The sequence below is a fragment of the Alnus glutinosa genome, chromosome 4 (genome assembly GCF_958979055.1).
Source record: "Alnus glutinosa chromosome 4, dhAlnGlut1.1, whole genome shotgun sequence".
Lineage (NCBI taxonomy): Eukaryota > Viridiplantae > Streptophyta > Magnoliopsida > Fagales > Betulaceae > Alnus > Alnus glutinosa.
In genome coordinates this window covers 23349425-23360039 of record NC_084889.1, presented here as the reverse complement: position 1 = coordinate 23360039, position 10615 = coordinate 23349425, and positions in this window count along the sequence as shown.

Below are 10615 nucleotides of genomic sequence, written 5' to 3'. Positions count from 1 at the left end.
TTTTGGTAAGCCTATCGATCACAACCCAAATGGAATCTTGGCCACCGGGTGCCTTCAGTAAGCCTACAACAAAATCCATAGCAATCTGATCCCACTTCCATTTCGGAATACTTAAAGGTTGAAGAGGCCCTGCAGGTCTTTGATGTTCAGCTTTCACTTGTTGGCATACATGACATTGGGCCACGTATTCAGCAATATCTCGCTTCATGCCCTGCCACCAGAACTTCTTCTTCAAATCTTGATACATCTTAGTACTCCCCGAATGAATTGTATATCGCGTTTTGTGGGCTTCATCTAAGATATCTCTTCTTAGTTCCACATCGTTAGGTATGACAATCCTAGTGTCACCCATTCTCAACAAACCGTCATCCGTGAAATAAAATCCAGAAGCGCTGCTGCGATTAGCCTTTCTCATCAAACCTTGCACTTCAAGATCATTTTCCTGGGCCACTTTGATTCTATCAAAAGTTAGAGGATGAATAACCAAAGTTGCTAAGACTGCTTGCTCCTCCGCAACGTTCAGTTGAATCACTTCTAAACGTTGAGCCAGTTGATCTGGGGTGGTGATAGAACTTAAGATTCTACCGCACGACTTCCTGCTTAACGCATCTGCTACAACGTTTGCCTTCCCCGGATGGTACATGATATTGCAATCGTAATTCTTGATTAACTCGATCCATCTTCGCTGCCTCATATTCAATTCCTTTTGCGTGAAAATGTACCTGACACTCTTGTGGTCAGTGTAGATCTCCACTGTTTCTTGAAGTAGGTAATGTCTCCAAATCTTCAACGCATAAATGATGGCTGGAAGTTCCAAATCATGCACTGGATAATTTCTCTCGTGGTCCTTCAGTTGTCTTGATGTGTAGGCGATCACCTTGCCTTGCTGCATGAGCACGCAACCTAGGCCTTGAAGAGATGCATCGCTAAAGATAACGAATTTCTCTGACTCCTTGAGAAGGGTTAGAACAGGTGTAGATACTAACCTTTGCTTCAGCTCTTGAAAGCATTCTTCACATTCATCGCTCCAGATGAAATGAGCATTTTTCTTCGTCAACGCAGTCAAGGGCCTGGAAAGTTTAGAAAAACCTTCAACAAATCTTCGGTAGTATCCCGCAAACCCTAGAAAACTTCGTATCTCATTTACATTCGATGGTCGCTCCCAATTGGTCACCGCTTCAATCTTTCTCGGGTCAACTGCTACTCCTTCTTCCGCAATTACATGACCTAAGAACGAGACTTCCTTCAGCCAAAACTCGCACTTCTTAAGCTTAGCAAAAAGCTTCTTCTCTGTCAAGATGCTCACCACTGTCCTCAAGTGCTCTTCGTGATCTTTGCTAGTGACAGAATAAACTAAGATGTCATCTATGAACACCACCACAAACTGGTCAAGGTACTTGTGAAACACTCGATTCATTAAATCCATGAATACAGAAGGTGCATTAGTCACTCCAAATGGCATGACTAAGAACTCGTAATGTCCATAACGCGTACGTATTGCCGTCTTTGGAATGTCTGCTTCCTTTACCTTAAGCTGATGATACCCCGATCGAAGGTCGATCTTAGAGTATACCGTAGCTTCCTTCAATTGGTCAAAGAGATCGTCAATCCTTGGTAATGGGTACTTGTTCTTGATTGTCACTCGGTTGAGTTCGCGGTAATCAATGCACATACACAGGGATCCATCCTTCTTCCTTACAAACAGAACGGGTGCTCCCCATGGTGAGATGCTAGGGCGAATGAAACCCCGGTCTACCAAGTCTTCAAGTTGCTTCTTCAGCTTCTTCATTTCTGAGGGCTCCATACGGTATGGTGCTTTATGAATGGGTTGAGTTCCTGGCATTAGATCGATAGAGAACTCGATTTCTTGATCAGGTGGCAACCCAGTTGAGATCTCGGCGAAAACGTCTGGGTATTTGCGCACTACAGGTATATCCTCCAGCTTACGTTCTCCTTCCGACTCAGCCCTGACATAGGCTAAAAATGCTTGTGCACCACAGCTAATGCTTCGCCTTGCTTGAATTGCAGAAAGAAGAGGTGGAGTGGCTCGTACTCGAGATCCACAGAATTTGAATTCCTCTTCACTTGGAGAGCGAAAGACAACTTCTTTCTTTCTACAGTCGATATTGGCATAGTGCTTCAACAACCAGTCCATTCCTAGAATTACGTCAAAACCTAACATTTGAAATACAGCTAGGTTTGCCGGTAGGACTCTATCTCCTATGACGATAGGGCAATCCTCAATGGATTTCCTACAAGTGACTATATTCCCAGTAGGTGTGGATACAGTTATGCTTTGGTTCAAGGGTCGAGGAGTCATGCTACATAATTTAACGTATTTTGATGATATGAAAGAATGCGTTGCACCTGAATCAAAAAGAGTACTCGCTACTCTACCAAAAAGAGGAATGGTACCTGTTACCACATCCGTATCCTCTTCGTCACCTTCGACTCCTTCTTCTCCTCCGGGCATAAGAGAATACACGCGTGCCTGAGTTCCGCTTCCTTGAAATTTCGTTCCTCCCGCAGTATTCATAGGGCAGTCCTTAAGAAAATGCCCAGGCTTACCGCATCTAAAACATGTGGAGGCTCCTTGCTTGCAATCCCCTAGGTACGTCCTTGCGCATTTACTGCAGACGGCCTTCTGATTCAAAAAATTCTTTCCCAGGGTAGGCTTGGAGCCACTTCCAACAGCTTGCCTTTTGATGGGGCGCGTCATCGGTTGTTTCGAATGTTTCTTCAATTCGTATGCAGCTGCTGACTCTCGTATTCCTCTTTCAGCTAGGGACGCCACTTCTACCAATCTGGCGTATTCCTTTATTTCCAGACAAATAACCCTTTCTCTAATACGAGGGTTGAGGCCATTCTCGAATCGTTCCGCTTTTGTTTCTTCGTCAGGGATAAGATTGGCTGCGAACCGAGCTAACTCCATGAATCTGGCGGAATATTGCTCTACAGTCATGTCACCTTGGACTAAATTCTGGAATTCTATCGCTCGTAGTTGCCTCTGAGATCGAGGGAAAAATCGTCGATTGTACTCCTCCTTGAACATCTCCCAAGTAATTACTGTTCTTTCCCCAAGCAGCACCTTCCTTGCAGTCCACCATCTCTTAGCTTCGCCTGTCAACTGCAGTACAATGTACTGAACCTTCTGCTCGTCTGTACAATCGAGGGTGGTGTGCAGTACATCTATATCTGTGAGCCAAGCCTCTGCAACATTCGGCCCTTCTGTTCCTTCAAAAGTTCGGAAGTGATAGCTAGCAAAATCGCGTAATGAACAACCCACGGGTTCGGCTCGTTCATTGGGTCGTGGAATTCGTGATATCACTTCGGCCAGTTGCCTAGTGGTGTCAGCTATAAGTTGTACTAAAGCTGGGTGTACGCCATCATTCAATGGTGGCGGTGGAGGTGGGGGTGGCAGATCCTCCTAACCATTTTCTTCAGGATAGGGAACACGATTAGAGTTATAGAGGGGACGACGTCTAGGAGGCATGATTCTGTGTTTTAAAGGAACAGTTATTCCACATTTGTTGGACACAAACATTCCTTAAGCGAATATAAAATGTTTAAAACCAAACAATAGAGCTAACAATCTAACTACTTAACAGTCAGCCACTGATAAAGATTTCATAAACAAATTATGTTATAAATAATCGTAACACTCAAAATTACTCAAATAAACAATGATCGTAACCGCAAAATTCTAAATATACATATGCATCTATCTATTTTATTCTTATTCTAACTCATGATATTCAAATTAACATCTAGCATATACGCATATATATATATATATGTATATATACAAGCAAAAATACTTTTATGTCCCTATAGCTCTGTGCGCCTAGGTCTTATACTAAGGTCAAACCTAAGGTCCTCTGAGCAAACTGCTCTGATACCAAAATGTAACGCCCCGCTTTTACAAAAAGCGTCAGTGAAAATTTTTGAATTTCCACAAGACATTACTAACTTATCAGAGGTAATTATTGGCAACGGAATAAATGTAATATGAATTGGGAATAGGTTGACACCTCAGAGCTACTACTGAAATACCTCAAAATATATATATAATGAGCCAGTCAGCATAATTATACAGACAGTAATACCAGTCATGCCACACAGGGCTAAATAATTATACAAGCCAAAATCTATAAATAACCGGAGAATTATAAATATTGTTTTAAGTTAGGCTAATGGACTATAACAGGGTAGTCCCAAAATATAGGCTATCCAGCCTTACAAAACTGAACCAGGAACCATCTATGTGTCGGGATAGTCCTGATAATCCTCTTCTTCTTCATAGCCTGAACCATTACAAGTACCATACAAAGAGAAGAAAACAACATAAACACTAAAGTAAGTCCGCTGTTTCCAATAATAATATGAGTGCTGATTTATGTAGTTAATGCAACATAATGCAATGGCCATATAATCACATGTATATACAATATATAATCCATGATCGCGAGTCATAGACATAAAATGAACATAGATGTAATCATAAGGCAATGACAGTCTTAAGTGTAGAGTTTTAGGTATTTCCCTTTTTCCACTACTCTGTTGGCCTTGGCACGGTTAGCGTGTTATTTGAAACCTTGGTTTTCTCACTTAACTTTTAATTATAATCTTTGGGAGCCCTGGCTCCTGGAAACCTTGGTTTCCCTGGTGACCTTGGTACACTAGTTTTTGTATTTATTATTCTTTTCAGGTATCTCCTCATTCACTGAGAACCTTGGAACTCATGTGAAGCCTCGCATACCCACCGTGGATCTTGATCCAACAGCTTGTTATTAGACAGGTTATTAGAAATAATAAAATATGCAAAATCACATGCGCAAACAAGTAAATAAAACAGTAAACATAATATTATAGGAAAACCAACCAGCTTCGTCCTTAGTAAGTATAGAGATACTTACTAGTTTCTGCTCCAAATATTTTCCTTTACAACTGCATAACAATCATTATATGATGACAGCGAATTAATAAAGTATTCTTATGAAATCATTATTACTACCATATTTCTTCCTATAAATCGCAACGGCTACTGAATTAAACATGATTTCTTATTTATCTATTTTAATGCTCACACACCAACTCTTGTACTACTAAAATTATCCATCACATAATATACTTTAAAAATAAGAATACATTGTCATACAATCAAGCACACATATGATTGTACTCTTCTTTAATTCACATCCTTATAACACACCTAAATATTGCTCACCTCTTTTCTCTTAATATATTTATATATCAAAACCTCAACATATTACTCTCACACTTATATTTCTTGATCCATTTTTAAAACACAATTTATCCATTCTAAATTACTAATCTCATGTAGTAAATACTCATCCATATGTTTACGCATATACTCACATGTAAGCTAGCCAACTTTCCATATAACATGCATAATTAAAAACAAGAACAAGTCATGATTTCAAATAGCAATAGAACTACTTGATCTTATGAGAAGTTTGAGGGAGAAAATACTCACCCAAAGTTCCTCAATGGCCTAGAGAGTGAAGGAGAGTTGCTGTCCAAGAAAGTTCCACTTTCAAAGCTTGGCTTCTTGGTCTCAAAACAAAGGAGGTTTCCACTCACACTCTACTACTGATTTGTGGGAGAATGAGGGTGGTTTTTGGAGCTTAATTGGGTTCGCTAGGTGCTGGAAAGTGGGGTGAAAATGGGGGATTTTCGTGCTACTCTTTCAGCACTAGAGTGAGGGAGAGTTTTGGTATAGTTTTGTTTCTCCTTCTTGAAAATCAACTCCCCATGCAACCTATACATAGTACTCTTGAAGGGCTGAGATTTAACCAACAAACCATCATCCCAATGGCCAGATTTGAGCCAACCAACACCTCAAATTCTTAGCTCAAATCTCCTAGGTTACTATTCCATATCTTGGCCCATGATTGCATGATATCTAAGGAAATCTAGTTGGGCTTCAACCAAAATGGACTAACTAGGCTAACTAAATGTGGACATGATCGTTTGGCATCAAGTACCACGTGTGGGTCCCAAGTTATTAGGTGGAAAGATCAATTTTCGCAGCTGGCGGAAACTGCACTGCACTGGGAGAAGTCGCTCGATCGAAAATAAAGTCGCTCGATCGACCAGAAAGTCGCTCGATCGACTAACCTCAGTGATCCAATTCTCTACATGTATAACTATGTAATATTAATTAAACTAAGAGCAATTCTTAAGTCTTATATTAATGCACATATTGATAACTTAAGTGGGTTGTCTTTCCCAGGTATTACATTACTTCCTTGGATTCGACAAGGTCACGGATGAAATGATGCCAGATGTCGATGTGCTTGGTCCGAGAATGCTGAACTGGATTCTTTGAAATATTGATGGCACTCGTATTATCACAGGTAATGACCATAGTGTCTTGAGTAAATCCATAATCACAAAGTAATTTCTTCATCCACAATAACTGGGTACAACAACTTCCAGTAGCAATATACTTAGCTTCTGCAGTAGAAAGAGAAATTGAGGCTTGTTTCCGACTCATCCAAGCTACCAGATTTGTACCAACATAAAAACAACCACCAGAGGTACTTTTTCTATCATCAGCATTTCCAGCCCAATCTGCATCAGAGTATCCTGCAAGCACAAGATTTATTTCTCTAGAAAAACAAATACCATAATTAACAGTGGCATTTACGTACCTGATGATGCGCTTGACTGCAGTAAGATGAGATTCCTTAGGATTAGCTTAAAATCGAGCACAAACTTCGACACTGAAAGGAATATCTGGTCGACTTGCCGTAAGATTGAGAAGACTGCCAATCATACTTCTGTAAAGAGTGGGATCTACTTGTTTGCTTGTTGGATCAGCACTAATCTTGACATTTGTGCTCATGGAAGTACGATCATGGCTTTTCCCATCTAGACCGAACCGTTTTACCAGATCTTTTACATATTTAGCTTGAGAAATAAATATCCCTTCACAAGTTTGTTTGACTTGCATCCCCAGAAAATAGGTCAACTCACCTATCATACTCATCTCAAATTCTTGTTTCATTTCTTCAGCAAACTCATGAGCTTGAGAATATAAGGTTGCTCTAAAGATGATATCATCTACATAGATTTGTGCAATGAGTTTGTGATTTCCTTGATTTCTGATGAAGAGGGTCCGATCTGCTGTCCTCTTATGAACCTTTTTTCTTGAAGATAAGTTGTTAGTCTCTCATACCATGCCCGTGGAGCTTGTTTGAGACCATACAAGGCTTTCTTCCGTTTGTAGACAATTAAAAATGAAATTTGACTTCTAAAAGATAAACAAGTGTGTGCACAAAGGGTCAACAAAAATAACAATGCGGAAAATAAATGGCACAAGGATTTTTGTTAATGAAGTGGAAACTCAAGATGAGAAAAACCACTCCGGGGCAGTAGAACCCAGGATATCCACTATTCAGAAGACAAAGCTAGATACAAAGCAGTAAGACTCACATACCCCTGATGCAGTGGTTGTACCTTGCTCTCTAACGTCTAACCCAACACGAACGCTTCCCAACCAGGTCTCCCACCTAAATGGGTCTTCAATGGAATCCTTTACCTTAGGTGAAAATCGAAATTGACTTCTAAAAATAAAGTGTGTGCAATAAGTGTCAACAAAAATTAAGCACAGCGGAAAGTAAAAGACACATATTTTTGTTGACGAAGTGGAAACTCAATCAAGAGAAAAACCACTCCGGGGCAGCCAAACCCAGGAATTCCACTATTCAGAAAACGAAGCTAGTTACAAGATAGTAACACTCACATGTACAGATGCAGTGGTCGTACCTTACTCTCTGACGTGTAACCCAACACGAACGCTTCCCAACCAGGTCTCCTACCTGAAGGGGTCTTCAATGGAATTCCTTACCTTAGAGCCGACTTCTAAGATAGACTTCAGTTGTAGTGCAACACAGTTGAAACGGCTTCAGAGGGATCTTGAACTTCTCTAAGCTCTTATGGAATTCAATATCGAATTCTTCCAGTTCTCAATGCCCAGGGGCCTCTATTTATAGGCTGAGGTGCAGAATGGGCGACTGCTGTAATATGTACGGACGCCGTCCGGACGGTGAACTTGGGTCGTCCGGACGGACAACTGTGCGACAGGATTTTTTGAAAATTTCGCTGAAAATCTTTCCTGTTTAGGAGTCGCGTTCAGATGGTGAGACATTGATGTCCGGACGATCGTACGTCCACTGCAAGTAATTTCCATATAAGGTTTCGCTCGTCCGGACCAAGGGGGATGAACGTCCGGATGGCTGAACTTCAACACGCAATTTCCATATCAGTTGTGCGTGCGTCTGGACCATGAGAGGAAGACGTCCGGACGGTTGAAGTCGAATCGGCAATTTCCTTAAATGATGAGCGCGCGTCCGGACCAAGGCTAACTGACGTCCGGACGGTGATATTTGAATTGCGATTCTTGCCTTAAGGAGACACGCGTCCGGATGGGATACCACATCGTCCGAACGGTTGATCGATATTCCCTTTATTGGAACTTGGAAAGAATCTGAGACTCTTCGAGTACTGATAGGCATCCGGACGGGCAGCTGCGATGTCCGGATGGATACAAGCTGGAACAGAAGCTTCTCGATACAGTGTAGGGTCCGGACGGAAAAGATACGTCGTTCGGACAACTGATGCTGGTCTGTCTGGCGTCCGGTCGAGATGAACACATCGTCCGGACAGATAGAACAATGGACAGATGGGAGTCCGGACGGGATGACACGTCGTCTGGACGGCTGACAGGGAATCTGAAATCTTCTATCTTTTTCACAGTGCAGAGTCTTGTGAAAATGCTCTGACAAGTGGAATCCCTTTTTAGAGCATCTTTACACAAGTGATTTTGTCCAAACACAAAATAAGGCCAAAATACTAACAAAGCCGACCCCTAAGATAGACTTCAGTTGTAGCACAGCAACAGCACACTTGCAATGTCTTGAGAGGCAAATCAGCTCCAATAATCTTACAAATAACTCTCCAAGCTCTGATGGAATTCAATACTGAATTCTTGTAGTTCTCAATGCCCAGGGGCCTCTATTTATAGGCTGAGGTTCAAATGGGCAACTGCTGTAAAATATATAGGCGCTGTCCGGACGGAAAACTATGTGAATAGAATTTTTGAGATTTTCGTTGAAAATCTTTCCTGTTTGAGAGTTGCGTCCGGACAGTGAGACACTGTCGTCCGGACGGTCGCACGTCTGCTGCAAGTAATTTCCATATAATTCTTAGCGCGTCTGGACCATGGGGGATGGCCGTCCGGACGGTTAATCTTCAACACGCAATTTCCATATTTACTGTGTGCGCGTCCGGACCATGATAGGCAGGCGTCCGGAGGGTTGAAGTCAAATCCTCAATTTCAATATCTGTTGAACGCGCGTCTGGATAGTTGAATTTGAATTGCGATTCTTGCCTTAAGGAGAAGCGCGTCCGGACTGGAATCCACGTCGTCCAGACGGTTGCATTAATCTTCCCTTATTTAAACTTGGAAAGAATATGAAGCTGATCGATCACTGGACGTCATCCAGACAGGCTGCTGAGTCGTCCGGACTGATACAAGCTGGCACAGAAGCTTCTCGATATAGTGAAGGGTCCGGACGGAAATACACGTCGTCGGGACGGATGATGCTTGATCTGTGTGGCGTCTGGACGGTATGGCACGTCGTCCGGACGGATGGAACAGTGGATAGATGAGCATCCAGACGGGATGACACGTCGTCTGGACGGCTGGCAGGGAACTGACTTTTTTGACTTACAAAATCTTCTGAAACACTTTTGAATAGCGGAATCCTTGTTAAATAGCATCTTTACATACAGGTGATTTTGTCTAAACAGAATAAGGCCAATCACAAACTAACAAACTCCCCCTTTGGCCATTCTGGGACAAAAATCACTTGACCGGTTTGGAAATACATTCCCAGTCCAAAAATAAAAATTACTCCCCCTTTTTGTCACAAAGGGAGAAAGGGTAAAATAGAGTAATAAAACCAACTGTAATAAAAATTACTCCCCCTAACAGTCTTAGAAGGACCAGGGTAAACAGAACATAGCAAAATATAAACCAAATGTCTCAAATACAGACAAGGCAAACTATACAAAGGAAAAACACTCAAACGCCCTCTGCCATAGGTGCAGTCTTAGGTGCATCATCCTCATCATCATTGCTGTCAGGATGATGGTACTTGAGGCACTCCTTGAGGTCCAGCTGGTTCTGCTCCAAACGCTTGTTGATGGAGTGCACTTCCAGCTGCATAGCGGTGATGGACTGCTGTATGGAGGACATAGAAACCTGCACAGTGCTCATCCCCCCTGAATGACAGCTAAAGCCTCCATGATCTGAGAATAGTTGACCTCCGGCTTAGATGGCGGGACGGTCTGAGAGGATGAAGCCATGTCTAGAAAACCAACAGGCATGACAACAGGTATGGGCACCTCATCATCGGGGTCATCTCTCCGCAGCTGGGCATTAAACTTCATCAAAATCTGCTTGCTGATGGGTTGTTGAATCTTCATCTTAGGTTCTCCAGTAATATTGATGCCTGACTGAAGAATGATCTGAGTGAGTAGGCAGCCAAAGGGGAAACCGGTATTTCCCTCATCACAGGCCTCC